A 16048-nucleotide genomic window follows, 5' to 3' on the forward strand; every position below is an offset into this window, starting at 1 on the left:
TTGTTTCAAGTTTCTGTTCAGTCCCTCTCCTGTACTATACCCTCACATGCTAGATTAAAACGAAGGCTTTACAGTTAATGTAACTTGAAGTAATAGTCTTTTTATTAAATCTGTTCGGTCTAAGACCATTTATCTGCACATACATATGATTTGTTGATTTTTGTCATTAGAATAATGGTGACTCTTAAAAATTTGTATAATATAAACATGTCCCTCCCTACTGATAGACAAATTGGCTTCTAAAATATTATTTTGAATGCCTTGTGATACGGAACTCTCAACTTCATCAAGTATTTTTTTTTTCTGGTCATTTCAATTGTTAGGAGATTCTTCCTTCTGTTAACTTGAAATGTTTTCTTGGATTGTGTTCTACTTCTGCATTCTTAAACCGTACAAGATAAATCTAAATTCCTCTTCTATAATATGGCTGTTTCAGATATATGAAGACAGTTTTCAGTTTACCTGGGTTTTTACTTAGCTCACTAATTCCTTTAACTGTTTTCCCATTATGTAATGTGCTTTCAAGTCCCTCCACCACCCTAGTCTTTTTTTTTTTTTTTTTTTGAGAGGCAGTCAGACAGGCCTCGGTTTGCTGTTCTACTTCTTTATGCATTCACGGATTGCTTCTTGTATGTGCCCTGACTGGAGATTGAACCTGCATCCTTGCCATATCAGGATGACGCTCTAACCAACTGAGCATCCAACCTGGGCCCACCACCGTATTCTTAATTCTTTGGTGAACTTCCATGTGGTACAAGCATTTCCAAACACGAATCCATAACTAACCTGAATACTCCGAGGGTGTAGCTGGTGTAGAGCCGGCCTGGTACCCCGTGCTCTGGACTGGCTCCGCAGAAGCTGCGTCCGACTCTGATGGGAACTGCTTCTCAGGCCCACGGCCCATCGGTCCTGCACCGGAACCCAAGTGCAGCTGTCACGGTGACCCTTGCTGAGTGCTGTCTACTTGTTTTGGGCCGTTGTTCAAGGCTGCTAACATGTATTTGGGTACTGAACCTAACATGCGTTTTATTTAGTATAATTTTTACCTTTGCCTCATCTGTAAATTTCTAATCTCATAATAGCTATTAAAATAAAAACTTAAATAGACTAAAGGCAGAACTTTGTGACATTCTGGTTTTGTCATTCATTGAGGTCTAATAAATCTAGAGCTGCTCTATGTTCCAGGCCACACCTTACATATTGGCCACAGGCTGGGTCTTGTTATGTATGTCATGTGCTGTTTTGCAGAATTACTCATAACTTTTCCAGTGAAATAGTACATAGAAAGGTTGTGTAATATTGAAAGCTAAGATATCACTTGCTGTTGAGATAGCTCTATCTTCGTCAGGCCTAAGCCTTCTGTAGGTGACAAGAAAGGCTGCTTTGTAATTAGCCACGTCATGTCACTGCACCCAGTGGTGTACACTGGCTCCCCCCACCTCCCCGCCAGGAGGAGGAGCCAAGATGAGCACCACAGAGAGATGGAAGAACCTGTGCCCGTCCCCAGAAGGGCGCTGGGAACAGACCTCAATGTCTTGGGGCTGAGGCAGAAGATATTTCCCCCTGGTGTTAGGACTTTCGAAATGAAGCGGTTCCATTTGAGGGGTGTGCTATTTCAGGGACTGGGACTCTTGGTCCCAGGGGCCTGGGGCCCGTCCGTCAGCGTGGCTGCCGCAGACAGCAAGCACTGGCTGCGGGGGCCACCCCTGCCTCTGCCGTACTTCTCTGTGTTCCCCTGTGGACCTGCCACGGCCTCTGCTTTGCCCTGCGTCCAGCTGTCCAGGACAAAGGGGGCCCTGGGCACCAGGGGAGTTAAAGCGGCACAGCCTTTCGTGAGGGTCCAGGCCTTGAGGAAGACATGCCCAGGGGCCTGGCATTTGGGAGAAGAGTGGGCATCCCCTTCTGCTGGTCAGGTGGGCTTTGCCTCCTTGCTCACCGCTGCTGGGGGGGTGGGCGTGGTGAGCCTAGTGGGCCTTTCAGAAGCGGGGCATTCTGTTTTGAATGAGCCCAGGTCCTTTCATGTATTCTTGGAGGTAAGCACACAGTCTCTGCTTGGACTTGTAATAAGCCACCCCCCCCCCCCCACCCCCCAACTCCTACACCTCTCTGCTTATCCAGGGCTCTGGCTGTGGAAATAAGTGTGAAATCAGGCAGAGCACTTAGAAATTTAAAATAGACCATAAGTTTTAGGGATCGGGAAAAAATGGCTGCAGACCAGTGCTGGCTCATGAGCCAACAGGTGGGCACTGACCTCTTGAGGGGGTCTCTAGGGACAGCACTCCTCCCCTTAGTCGCTCAGGAGGCCTGTGTGACGTGACCGGTGGGCTTCTCTAGCTGACCTGCAGTTTTGGCTGGAATTTGGGGTGAGGGGTGAGCAAGTTCTCACTCCACTGAGGCTCTTGATGTGGTTTTCTTTGAGTGAATTGCGGTCACTGAACACGGCTCTGTTTGCAGCGTTGGTAGCGGGAGGTGTGTGCAGGGGCTTCGGACAGTCTAGGTCAGCACTGTCTGGCAGAGCTTCCGGCGGCAGGGCGACATCCAGGACCGTGTGGTCCGACATGTGAGCCCCTCACTGTATGTTGCTCTATAGCCCTTGAAATGTGCCAAGTGTGAGCTACCAAATTTTAGATTTTAATTAAACTTACGTAGCCACACGTGGCTCATAGCTACCATATTGGATAGTGCGGTTCTAGGGTATGGATCCTCTGCAGTCATGTTTTTAATACCAAGTGGATTTTGGTGAAAATCACAGTGTTTTAAAATTACGACTTTCAGGCTGTTGGCATGTAAATCATTGATTTGCAATGCATTCTGAACTAGCATTTAAACATGACGCACTCACACATGTGCACAGGGGATGTAGAGTTTATCTGTTGCGGGGTTTTGGCATGCAGGTTGACAAGCAAGGTGTCAGGAGTCAGGATAATTGTATGTGAGCGAATGCAGTGCCCTTGAATGCTGTTTCAGAAGTTAGAAAGCTGAAGCGCTTGCATTCTTTCGATTTCCTGTTTATATGAACAACTGATTACCTATGGTTACTGGAAATAGTTATTACAGAGGCAGTTACCTTAAGGATGTCCTCTGCATCGTCCACATGGACACGTACACGCCAGTGTCAAGGTCAGCTTCTGCTGTGAGGTGTCCGGGCCCCTGGGCACAGACTGTAGGTCAGGCAGCAGGTGACCCACGGGAAGCAAAGAGGGTCACGTGGCGTTCAGGACTCCAGTCGCCCGCACCACTGTGCTGGCTTACGCTGGATTTTTAGGCTACGGACCATCAAGTGTCTTACGCCCATCATGGCGTCTTCCTCCTAACACAGGTGTCATGCCTGAGAAATGGCTTAGGGTTAAGCCTGTGGTGTTGTGAACAGTTTCCCCTGAATGCATACAGATGCTGTCTAATAATATTTAGGACTTCTTTTTTTTCCTGTTTAATTGTAAAGGGCATCAAGAGATGCTTTCTCCCATGAGTCTCAGATAATTTTATACTTAGAGCATGAGAGGAGGTGGCAGTTTCTGGGCCACGTAGGAATTCTGACTCTTTGACTTCTTAAAGCTGATTTCGTCCTCCTTTGCCCGGTGATGATGGAGAGGAGGAGGCAGAGCGCCCGGTGTGCGCCCGCACCGCTGCCGGTGCCTGGCTCCCGGCCCGCCGCCTTCCTGCGGGCGTTCCACGCGGGGACCGGCTTGCAGCGTTGCCTTCCTTGCGTGGTAAAGAGCAGCCACTTCATCTCCTTTTTATAGTGTTCTGCATGTTTAGGATTTTCACAAGAACTATATTTTACATTCAAATAATGGAGTTGGGTAGTTTGAATAGTGTGTTTCAGGATTTCCGATTCACTTCTCACCGCCTTCAAAACCCTGCTTTTGTTCCTCATCTACATTCATTTCGCCAAACGCTACATTTTCACAGTCACGGTGCAGTCGATGTTTCCTGATACCAGAAGGTTTAAATACTGACTTACTTTCTTCATAGTCATTATCCCACACCTGGGAACATCATTTAATTTTTCAAATGCTTACTACTCCCCTCCTTTAAAGAGGAAAATCACTAGGAATGAGTAATAATAATTTTTCAATATTCGTTTGGTTCTGTGGCATGCTGTATACTTCAGCATCGAAAGTAGACGGATGGGTTATTATTGCTCGTTGTTCTCACCCATTCAGTCTATGAACCTAATTTGTTTTATTTATGATGGGAGAAGGAGAATTTATGAATTCTTTTTACTGAGCAGTTCTTGAGTCTCTGTAGTACATTCGTGGTTTGAAGAAAGATAAAGAAGTGCAGAGTTTGTGAGATTATGAAGCAGTTTCCAGCAAATAGATTTTGTTGGGGTGGACATTTACCCCTCCAGTGGGGTATTTCAGCGTCCTCTGGTGTCTTCTGTGCTTCTTTGGAGTAATCATTATTTTTAATTACAGCCCAGAATTCTCTTTCTTCTTTTGAGAAATAATAGTCTCCCCTCCCTACCCCTGTGTTCGGAAAAGTCAGTAATCGGGGTAATTTCTATTTAAAAAGCTCTATTAAAGCCAAGGGCTGACTGTAGTCCAATTAATGAAGCAAAGCACAAAAGACGATGAGCAAGCGGCAGGGAGTTAGTTTTCCGATGAAGTCAAGTACTTGTCCAGGTGAGGAAAGAGAAGGAAGCCCTTCCCCTTTCTTCCAACTTGGCTGTGATCTGGAACTTTAAGTAAAGTAAAATCATTAACGACATATGTGTGCCTCAAACTAAACACAAAACCCCAAAGACTGTTTAATCATCATACTTTTGTTAATAAGATTATGGGAAGGTTATTTAATGAATCTGTGGGCCTTTGCAGAGGAGAGGTGCTGGCAGAAGAGCGTGTTTTCCCGCATTGGTAGGAATGCTTGCGTTATTTTTCGTGGTTGGGTAGCATACTCTGCTTTTCAGTCTCTCCTACAGAAGGTGCGAGCAAGAAAATGACATTTACTTCCTTCTGTGGAAAAGGCCTTGCCTAATCTGAGTTGTTTGCTGTTAACAGAGGTTTTTAAAACCTGTTAAAATGTTAGATGTTATTGTCTTCTTATCATGATATTTTCCATAAAATCTTAGTAGTTTACTGAAATGTTAAAAGAGATTTTCAAATGGAAGTGGAAGAGCTATAGAGGTGACCTGTTGACTGCTGGTCTGAGTCAGTTTCAAAAATATGGATCCTTCCTCATCTCCCACAGTAAATTAATTAATTAATTAATTAATAACATTTAAAGCTTTAGAATTCTCCCGCTACTGTTTTCTTTGTACGTAGTTGAGTGGGGTGAAACCTGTGAGAGTCGTGTTAAAAGGGGGACGTGATTTAACAGGTCTCCCCTTGAGGCATATGGCGACACATGTCTTGTTTCTGCAGAGAAAGCACTGCGGCCTGAGCTTAGGATGGGGCGGTGGTGTGGTGTGAGGGGGGAGGGGACGAGTAGGAATAATGCTTTCTGCTCTGATAGCTCTTTGTTATCTAAACGTCCATTTAAAGGGAGTTGGGTCACTTCGGGTTCCTGAGGAAGAGCATTTTGTTGTCTCAAGTCAGGATGGAAACAGCCGACTCTGAATGAGTTGAGTGGAAGTGACTGTCATGCCCGATCCCTCCTTTCTTTAGCCCATTAGGGACCGATGAGACTTATGCACACTTGCGCATTTCTCTGGTTTGCCCCGTGGCTGCCCGTTTTCCTGGTTAAATTTTTATTCAGAATTGTCTTTGAAGATCATCCACTTCTTGATTTAACTGAGAACACTGTGTTCATCCTAAATCACTTTTGTGACTTTTAAAGAAAGCAATTATTTCACTTTCCTTTACAAATACTAAATTTCTTTGCTTAAAAATAAAACAAATTTTTTTTTTTCTGAAGGCGGATCGGGCTTTGTACGTATATGACGTGGCATCTGTTTGTATGACAGATGTCCTTTACGGACTCATAGGACATTCCCTTGTGCATCAATACAGTGAAATTACTGTTCTTAAGATAATTTATCCTAGTTTATAGTAAACTAAAATTATATTTCTCCTTGGTACTTATATTAGTTCAACCAGCAAGAAATAATGTGCATAAACTTTGTTTTAGTGGCAGACTTTGCCATTAAGGTACTATTTTTGTTTCTTGGTTTGCATGAGTTTGGGTTTTCCATCCTTTGAGTCAGTTTCCACAGTGCAGCTATTTGCTAAAGCCTTAAAAACCAAAGCGAGTGTCTCACAGCTAGTCTTTGCCTTTGCTTTTTGTGTGTTTAAAGGAGAGTTGTCAAATGAGGGAGAATCCCAAATTATTCCGTGGGAAAAAAAAAGAGCCTGGGAAACTAGAATAAGATTTTAATTTAATCAAGTTACAGGGTTGTAGAATAATAGACATACAACATTTTCCTGCGTTTTTTTAAGGCTTGAATTTAGAGGTGTTTTGTGCTGGGAAGAAGCAGAATTATTGTCTAAACATTTTATGAAACAGGGCACTGGGAAACCTGGAGAGCGGAGACCACTGTGTAGCTCGGGGTGCCATTTTGGAAAACTATTGCAAAGCGGGCCACATTTTTACTACGTTAAAAAGGAACAGTGAGTTGTAAAATGGAACATGGATTTCTAAATTTGAAGTTTTATGTGGTTTTACAGAAAAGGAATGAAATCGCCCTCCTAGAAAACAAAGACAGAAATACCAAGCTCCTCACTTTGCAGAGACGTACGTGGCTCACGGCTTAAGAAGTCATAGTCCATGTCTTGGGGCTGCTCAGTGGAAACCAGAGCAGTTTTACATTTACTCAGCATCCTTTCATTGTCAGGTTCAAAGTGGAACTGCATCTTGAAAATGTGAAGCTGTTCCACACAACCTAAGGTGTGTATCTGGAGAATGAAGTGAAGGAAATCAGCAGTAAGGACACGGGGGTGGGGGTGGGGGGGGAGGGTCATGAGAGGCAGACTTAGAGCACTGTGACTTTGGCTCTTCCACGTGACACTGAGGTGACTTCCTCTGCACAGCGTCAGGCCTGGCCCTTCAGCTGCTCGCCGACTGGTGCCCGTTGGCAAGCATTGCACCCCCACGCCTGCGCCCGCGTTGGGATCGCCCTGGGGTTCCCCAGGCGTGGAGCTGTCCCACGGGCACATGCACCTGGCCTTTGACCTGCTCTTGGCCCACAGCTCAGCGCAGCCACTTGAGTGACCTCTTGACAGAGGCTGGCAGCAGTGTTACGGGCAGTGCTCGAATTAGGCAGAGGGCAGGCCGTCGTGTACACAGCGTCATCGCCTGTGGGATGGGAAATGTGTCCACGCACAATGTTTGCTGCTTTCTCTTGAATTGGAAGTGAATGGGCACACGAGGCTGAGGAACAGCTCTGTCTGCTTTTACATGCCTGAGGTTTTATTTACAGAGGAATGTATTTTTAAAAGAAAATTCATATTATTTCATTGTATTCTAAAATGAAGTAAGAAATGTGGGAGGATCAGCTTGCCAATTCTTTCTTCTGAATAAGAAAGAAGTCAACTCCGCTTACACTGTCCACTCAGTTTTTGCTAGAAAAAGTGTGTATGCTGATTTATACCATGGAATAATTGTATATATACATGTAAACTATTTAAGATAGTTTGACAAGGTGTAAATCACAGTGCAGCAGTAAATTCACATGCCCCCCCGCCCCCATTTTTGCCTTTATTGTCTTGAAGCAGATATTTCTAAAATTTGAAAATAAAACCAGGGTAAGTTATATCTCAGTGTTCCTTAAGTTTATCTATTTTAGTTTTAGACAGTAGTTTTTCATTAATCTGTGTTTCTGTCAGTTTCTTTAGAAGTATAGTATAGTTGACATGACTTTTGATAAATTCTGTTTTCCTGGGTTTAAACATTACTCTTTGGTTTATCACATTTTGTGTTGCACTCTTGCATCAAATAAGGACTGGAAAGTTAGATTAGGGCATAAAGAAACCTACCGCTCAGGGCAAGTTGGCTCTTTAAAGATAGCTTTACTTGTTATCCTTATCACATCGGTAATATATATTCATTATAAAGATGAGATGGCTATTTTCTGTATCTTAGATTTTTGGCATAAATTCATGGATTATTTATTTATTGCAGGAAAACAGCATCATATCATTTATGTGCCGTTTATAACCTGCTCAGGAAACGTGACATAATTTCCTGTCAGCTGTAGTTGTGTACCATCATTTTAAATGATTGCATGGCATCCATATGGAATAAGCTCGTTTAAGAAAATATTAAACCTAAATAGACTGCATAATTGCATTTCTGAATTTTCTTCTTGTTACATTGATCTATAGTGTTCAAAATGATAGATATTAAAATGTAATTCTGAGTAACATTTAAGAACAAAGAAATGCTACTTTAAATCAAAACTATGAAAGAGTTTGTTTCACAAACAAATAAGGCTCCTCAAAACAAAACTTATCTTCTCGGTATATTTATTTGAGATTATCCTTGTTTACAGAAATTGTATCGTGCTTATCTTGAAAATAGAAGTTTTTTTTTTTTAAATTCTCACCTGAGGATATGTTTATTATTTGACAGACAGACAGACAGAGATTGGTTGCCCCCCATACGTGTTTTGACCAGGGATTGAACCCACAACATTTTGGTGTGAGATGATGCTTCAGTGAACTGAGCCACCTGGCCGGGGCAAAAAAAAAAAAAAAGAAAAGAAAGAAAAAGATTTTAATGCGCTTCTGGGGTAGAGGCGGGAGGGATGGCAGATGGTCTCCAGCATGGGCCAGGCGTGGCGTGGCATCAGGGCTCGGGCACGGCTTCCTGTGCCCTCCTGAGATGCACACGCGTGCAGGCGTGGAAGGGGGACGACTTGAGTGAGAAATTGCTGCCCTCCGCTCTTCTGTTTCGGTTTCAGAATCTCTTCTGTTGTTCTTGCGAGGCACAAAGATTCTGCCCTCTGCTTTGCAGTTGTGGGGAGGATTGTCCCCGGTGCTGCCCGCCCTCCCCTGCCGCCAGAAAGCCCAGCCTTGTCAGGACTCAGTGCCTTGTTACCTCACCTCCCGGCCTCTGGCTCCTCGGGACCGTGAGCTGCCAAAGCCCCGGGGCCACTAGGAGTTTGCCATCCTGATGGATATGCTGCACACGCTGAGTCAGCTTTTCTCCTCGCCCTTCCCCAGAAGAAACGCGGGGCTAGGTCTCATTTTCAGAATTTATTGCTGTCTGTTGGTGACACTTTAGAGAGCACTCTGCTTATTTGACTAATAGCCCGAATGGAAGCTAATAGTCTGTTTTGACCATTAAAGCCCAAAAATCCTACTAATTTCTTTCCAGACCCCCCACCCCAGATCTCTTCATGCTTATGTGCTGGGATGACAGACAAGCTAATGTGATATGTTGTGTAGGAAAAATTAGGACAGGATTATTTGAGAGATTTGTGGTTTTAAATTCTTTCATGATCTTAGGTGGATAATCAGTCCATAGAATGTTGTGCGCAAGTGTTTGTATGTTTCTCTGTAAAAATCGTACATTTGGAATTATAGATTGTGTAAAAGAGGATACACCTTTAAACCATCTTTTTAAAAAAACAACTCATCCTCAACTAATGATTCTCTTACTGGCAAAGATTTATTTTGTATTACGGATTTGTTTTTTACTAAGGTTGTATTTATGTCTTGTGCATATGGTCTGTAAAGTTTTATTTTGGGTATTTGGGGAGAATCATTCTTTGGTTCTGTTTTATTTTAGCTTTTAAGAAATGAAAAGTATATAAACAATCTAAGAATCAATGTCGATAAGGTGCTAAGTAAATTGTAATAAGCACCAGAGGACATAAGAATGCATTAATCTCAAAGCTATGTGCTGATTTTTGTGTTGTGAAAGGTTAGCTTCAATTGGAAGACTTAATTGCTTTTCAAATGAATATTTCATAACAGTTATTTTTTCATTGAATATACATACATCTGCATTCGTATTCTCTTCCCCATGTGGTAGACATCGATTATCGGCAATTTGAAATTCAGTTATTTGCCCCTTTTTTGTTTATTTTTGCATAGAGCAACTGTGATAAAGAACTTTTTATTTTTAAAATAGATTCTTAAGGTTCAAAGCAATAATTCAGCGGTGCTTTTTCTGCTGTTACTTTGTCAATTCTTATGTTGAATGTGACCGCACAGTTGGATTCCTGAACTGCCTCTGGTTTGCCCCCATGAAGAGCTGGAGCCAGGGTTTCCCACGGGTCAGAGAGGCGCTCTGTTCATCTGGGCCAGGCTGGTTTCCCTGAAGTAGCTGTCGTTCCTGCTCAGTCTCCTTCTTCTTTTATCTTACCAGTGTGCTTTAGATTTATTTATTTTTTATTTTTTTAGAGGGAGAGAAACTTCCATGTGTGGTTGCCTCTTGCACACCCACAACTGGGGACCTGGCCCAGAACCCAGGCATGTGCCCTGACTGGGAATCGAACCAGCGACCCTTGGGTTTCTCAAGCTGGCGCTCAATCCACTGAGCCATATATTACCAGTGTGGAAAGTATATGTCATTTAAGAAAAACTAGTGTTGATAATTATGTGGGTGTTTTGCCTAGTTTAATGGAATAAACTAAATTTTCACTTTAATTTATGAATATGTATTAATAGTTGTAGGAAGCTTAGAATAAAATTAATGTTTAAAGTAAAACCTTAGTGGTTTCAATTTAGGGAAAAAGTTACTGTAATATGAATATAGATAACATTTAATAGCCTTTTTTTTCCCACCTCTTACATTAAATACAGTTTCGAAATTTTGGAACCTGCTGTGGAAATATAGCTTGCTAATATGTTTTGGGGGAGTTTGTGAACAATAATTTTTTTAGCTTGATTATCCGGATGTCGTATTTAAATGTACATTTGGAGTTTATTGCAGATCATGCAAAAATTCAATAACCTTTACTAAGTTCTGAGAATTTTTAGGTTAGACTTACTTAATTTCGTCTTTAAGGTGTAGACTATATATTTTTTTGGTTTTAATTACGGGGATGTCTTCCTTGTATATTTATATGCTTCCCCCACCCCCCAGGTTTTTATTTACAATAAAATAATGGGATCCATGCAAAAGCAGGGGTGATGGTTAGGGAACATGCAGGGGACACAGGAGCCTGATAACATGGCCAGGGACTCAGCTCTGTCTTTGGGGAGACAGGTGAAGGGAAAAGGCCAGGGCTGGGGCTGGGGTGGAGGAGGGAAGGAGGGAGGAATCACCAAGGCTGCCCCCACCCCACTGAGGAATCTCTGGTCCCTGGAGCCCCGCGTTTACCCTGGCCTCCAAAGTTCCACCCCTTTGATTCTTAGCTTTTATTTTCCTTGCTGTTGGTGCAGAGCTAGCGGGACTAGATGGCATCTCTGGCCTCAGCACAGAGACCACAGTTTCTCAGAGTATCTCTAAAGTATTTAGGATATGCTGCCCATTTTCTTTCCGATAAATGGGACGTGTCTGTATGTGTATGTACTGTTCACTTACATTTAATAAGATAGACCTACAGCCAAACAAACTGTCGTTAACCATCTCTTGCTGCACTTGAAATTTACATTAAGACTTCAGAGAGGGCGAATAGAATGCATTGCTGTCCACAGTGTACCAAGATTTAAGAAGGCATACTTTAAAACCTTATTAATCTTCTAATTTTGAAAGTATAAATGTTTAGAAGGAGTGCCTTCAATTTAGGAAGAAAGTTATTACAGTACGGACACACATAACTTTTAATAGCCTCTTTCTAGCTCTTTTAATAACTTAATAAATTTCCTTTTTGTCTGTCTTTGTTCTTTGTTAACGTTGACAATGCTGTCCTACTTTTTAATTGCTTTGATTAGAAATTTTATCTCAACCATCATTAGTGGATCTGTAAATCTCATCTTTTGAGAGACATAAAAGGGGTTGTATTACTGTTTTTCAAAATACACCTCATATTTGAAGATGCAAAGATGCATTACTAAATTCAGATTAGTTTAATATATACAGATGTACGTGTACACAGACAGACATACACAGACATATGTTTTTTAGATGAGAATTTCATAGTATTAAGATACCAGTCATCATTGGAAATGTCATTAAATAGGAATGAAAGTCATGAAGATAAATCAGCTGTCATCTATCAGGTTAATGATTAATTTGGCAAAGGGATTTTTTTTCCCCTAATACTTTCCTCTTTTGACTGATTTTCACTTCTCCCTAAATGATGAGTAGGGAAGAGAAAAAGAGGAGGGGATGTGTGTTTATTTGCACATTTGGTACATAAAGTCTGTTTCAGTGCTTTAAAAATACAAAAATATTAATTTACCTTATGTATTTTATTTGAAATAAAAATTCCAATGTGCTGTTCGCATAGATCATATTCTTTACCATTGTAGTGAAAATTTAAGTTTTAGACTTTTTCAGATGTATTTAATATTGTTTGATCAGTGAGTTGAAATTATCTTTTTATGTAACATTTACTTATAATTATATTTGAAACAAATACTGTATGAACCTCTTTAGAGGGGCTTGTGATTATTTTGAAAGCGGTGGAAATAAGATTCACAAAGAACTTCTGTTCATCCCGTAGGAAGCTCAGTTTCAAATTTATTTTTATTTCAGCTAAGTACATCTTTGCGGTAGCTGTGTATGCAAAGTTCAGGTTTGTGTAGGTTTGGGCACTGAGTTTGTTTCCTGTTCATTGTGTCCTGGGAAAGTGCTGTCCTTGGTCCACCTTCGGTCACCTTTCCTTGTCCCTCTCTGTTCTTTCTGCCTGCCAGCGGGGTCGGGGTGTGAAAGACTGGGGTGCCACCGAGCCAGCCTTCGCAGCTGTTAGCCAGACGCCCCCGGACACCTGACGCGGGCTGTTGCCTGTCACCTGGCAATGATTATTTTAAACTGTTGTTTGGTGATGCTGCTTGGTGGCCAGTATTTTACTACTGACTCTTGTAAGTCGATACAAGTATTTGAACATTTTGGTTATTTTGCCCTCATTTTACAAAAATGAGGCAAAACGGGGAATTGGGCGACAGTGAAGAGAAATCTGAAAAATGTCATAGATGTGGGGCTTTTGGAGAAGATGTCTGTGGAAAATCTTTCGTCTTAATTGATTTTTCATTTCCCCTTAGCAAGAAAGGGAATCCTTGTTGGAGATTGTTTTAGGAGGCAAATGTAAATTAGACTTTTCTTCTCCTGAATTCTCCTCACCCTCATCGCTCTGTCTAGCCCCCGTTGCATTTTGCTGTTGCTCTTCGGTTTTGTGTTTGTTTCTGGAAATACCCTCTGTGACTGCAGGAAATACCCTCTGTGATCTCAAAAATCTCCTCACCTCCAGCAGCTGTAGGAGGGGAGCGTGCTGGGGTTAGTTGGATGATTTGAATCTCAGCACCACCACTTGTAAGCTCTGGGACCGGAGCCGTTTAGTTTTATTTCCTTTTCACCTCCTTCGTTTTGCTAAAAACGGGGAATAAGGGCTCCTTCTTCACAGAGTTATTGTTGGGAGTACTTGAGATCGTGCAGCGCACCGCCGTAAGTTGCAGCGCATTTTTTGTTGTGAGCCTTTATCCTGGCCTCAGGTCCTGTGCTGGCCGCTTGGAGGGCAGCAGTGGGAGCACCTCCCACCAGCTCTCTTCCTACTTGTGCGGGGAGTCCGGGCAGATGGGGGGGAGGACACTCAGCATGAAGCTGAAGCTGGGTGACCTGCTCCAGAGGGGAGCCCTGTTGTTGTCAAGGGTGGTTAGCTTCTGGCAATATTGGTTCTGATCATGGGCTGGAGTTTTTGGTAGGGGGATACATTTAAGTTCAACTTAGGGTATTTGTGGAAAATGCATGCCAGGTTCTGAACAAGTTGACTTAGAGATGAACCTGACTATGTAATTTATTTGTAAATTATTTCAAGAATGGACACTGGTTAAAAGCATAACCTGCTATTAATATCTCCGTTGATTTTCTCTGTGTTTGTGGGTTCGATTCCAGGTCAGGGAACATGCCTACGTTGCGGGTTCGATCCCTGGTCTGGGCGCATACAGGAGGCGACCAGTCGATGTCTCTCTCCCACATGGATGTTCCTCTGCCCACCCCCTTCTCCCTCTCTCTCTCTCTCAAATCAACAAATATCCTCAGATGAGGATTAAAAAAAAGAATAAGTTTGTTGGTCTAGGCTAAAATAGTATCCGTTTCAAGCCCATGGGTGGGTGGTGGGTGGATTTGTACTGGAATGTTGAATTTGTTTTGTAGGTTTTCCCTCAGAATACTGGTATGTGTTTTAAGACAGCTAGCTGAAGAAAGGAGTACAGCCGGAATTTGTTTAAGCTACTGAACTCACACAGTAGGTATGGTGAGTCAGAATTTTCTGTATTTATTGAAAAGAGATGTCAGGAAAACATTTAAGGTCTCATAATTACACAATAATTACTTTACATATAGCAGATCCTTATGAGCCAAGTTAACTAACCTTTTTCAGTCTTATTCCAATGGCATTGGTTTTATAAATATCAATCTCTAACTAGATGTGTGACAATATAAGTGAGCTTCATGTGACCAGGGGAACTTAGATTTTGGAACATTTATTGAAGTAGAAGTTTAAAAGCATACTTCACTACTATATCCTGGTTTTCTAAAGAAAATACATTATCTAATAACTTAGAAAGGCACAGGCTTTTCAGTTTAGTTTTCTTCTGTCTGGCTTATTTTTCATTCTGAAATGCCTTTGGCACTGACTGGTACCAGACAAACTTAGGTTAAAGCAGTTTAGACTTTGTAAAGAAAATTAATGTTTATTCTTTCTGTATCAATCAGGGAACTGTAGAATGTAGACATTAGGAAGACTATTTTATGTAATTACTAGGAGTGAAAGCTTTGAATTTTAAAGCATTATTTTTGATTTTTGCATGTTAAAAAATATTTACATTTTCTATAGCACTTGAAATATGCTTTAACTATTTTACTCATGATTGCTTAGTCATTTTCCTTTGATGTTTTAAATTTTGGAATATTTTAAACAATTTTAACCCCCGTTTCATTAATATTGCCAAATTTCTGTGCTTAGTAAACAGCATTGAAAAGCGATCCTTTTGGTCATAGACGAGCCATTACTCACTGTGCGGTATTCCCTCTGTGCGCTATGCCTCTCCTGCATGGCCCCTCGGGGCTCACGCACGCAGTGACGCACTCGGGTGCCTTCTGCCCTCGGCCGCCTCGGTGGGTTTGCTGTCTGTCACCCGTGCGCTGTGCCCTTGCTCAGGCCGAGTGGCAGCAGATGATGTTTGCGGCCCGAGGGGCGCCCGTCAGGTCCTGGGCGTGTTCTCTCTCGGCCTTGCTTTGACCGTCCTCCCTACGCACTCCCGGGTCTCTAGCAGGGAGACATAATTGTGCCCGTTTGTGTTTCGTGTCAAAGTGTCGGCCTCTCGTTTTCTCTGGTGTCCTGATTTGTGTCTCTGCTGCCGGATTCCTCAGCCAGCAGAGCCCGGTGCTGGCCGCACGTACGCGTCCTCACTCGCCCCGCGTGTCCACGAAGTCACTGGGATGGAGTCTTCCGAAATCTGTTTCTAGTTAAGAGTAATTATCAGAGAAAAGAACTGAAAAATTGGTGGGATTTGGAGCTTTGGATTAAAATAACACTTGAATTCAAACATTCCAGTTTCTGCTTTTACTTGAAAACATTATGACTTCTTTGAAATTACAATGTTATTAGTAAAATGAGCCTCTTATCCTTATTGGTAAAGATTACACGCGCCTGCTAGTGCCTTACTACAATCAGTGCGTGAGCCTCAGGCTATCCTCACCTTTAAAATGGGACTAATAGCATGTAGCATTATGTAGCAGAGTTGTTGACAGTAAGTGTATCTGTATTCAGAGACAGTTTCTGAATGAAATACATCAAACAGTAAAGAGCGGATGGGTTTGGGGATGTGTTAGCTTTTATTACAGTGTAGTAAGTGACCACTCACCTCGAGGCTTCAAACAACACTCACTTTTATTCCATAGCTCCTGTGGGTCGGGCATCCGGGCTGCCACAGCTGAGTCCTGCTGATAACGGGGTGTTGGCGAGGGCTGGGGTCTCATCTGAGGCTCAGGGTCTTCTTCCAGGTTCATGTGGTTGTTGGCAAAATTCATTTCCTTGCCGCTGTAGAACTCACGG

At 42.4% G+C, this 16048-nt stretch overlaps 1 protein-coding gene across 9 annotated transcripts in view; it reads left to right on the plus strand.

The window, feature by feature from the left end:
• The window catches only part of ARID1B (AT-rich interaction domain 1B), a 403225-nt gene that overhangs the window by 166735 nt on the left and 220442 nt on the right, over positions 1 to 16048 (plus strand). The gene's annotated exons all lie outside the window — the stretch shown is intronic.

This window comes from Furipterus horrens, unplaced genomic scaffold, assembly GCF_987537825.1.
Source record: "Furipterus horrens unplaced genomic scaffold, mFurHor1.1.pri manual_scaffold_6, whole genome shotgun sequence".
Taxonomy (NCBI): domain Eukaryota; kingdom Metazoa; phylum Chordata; class Mammalia; order Chiroptera; family Furipteridae; genus Furipterus; species Furipterus horrens.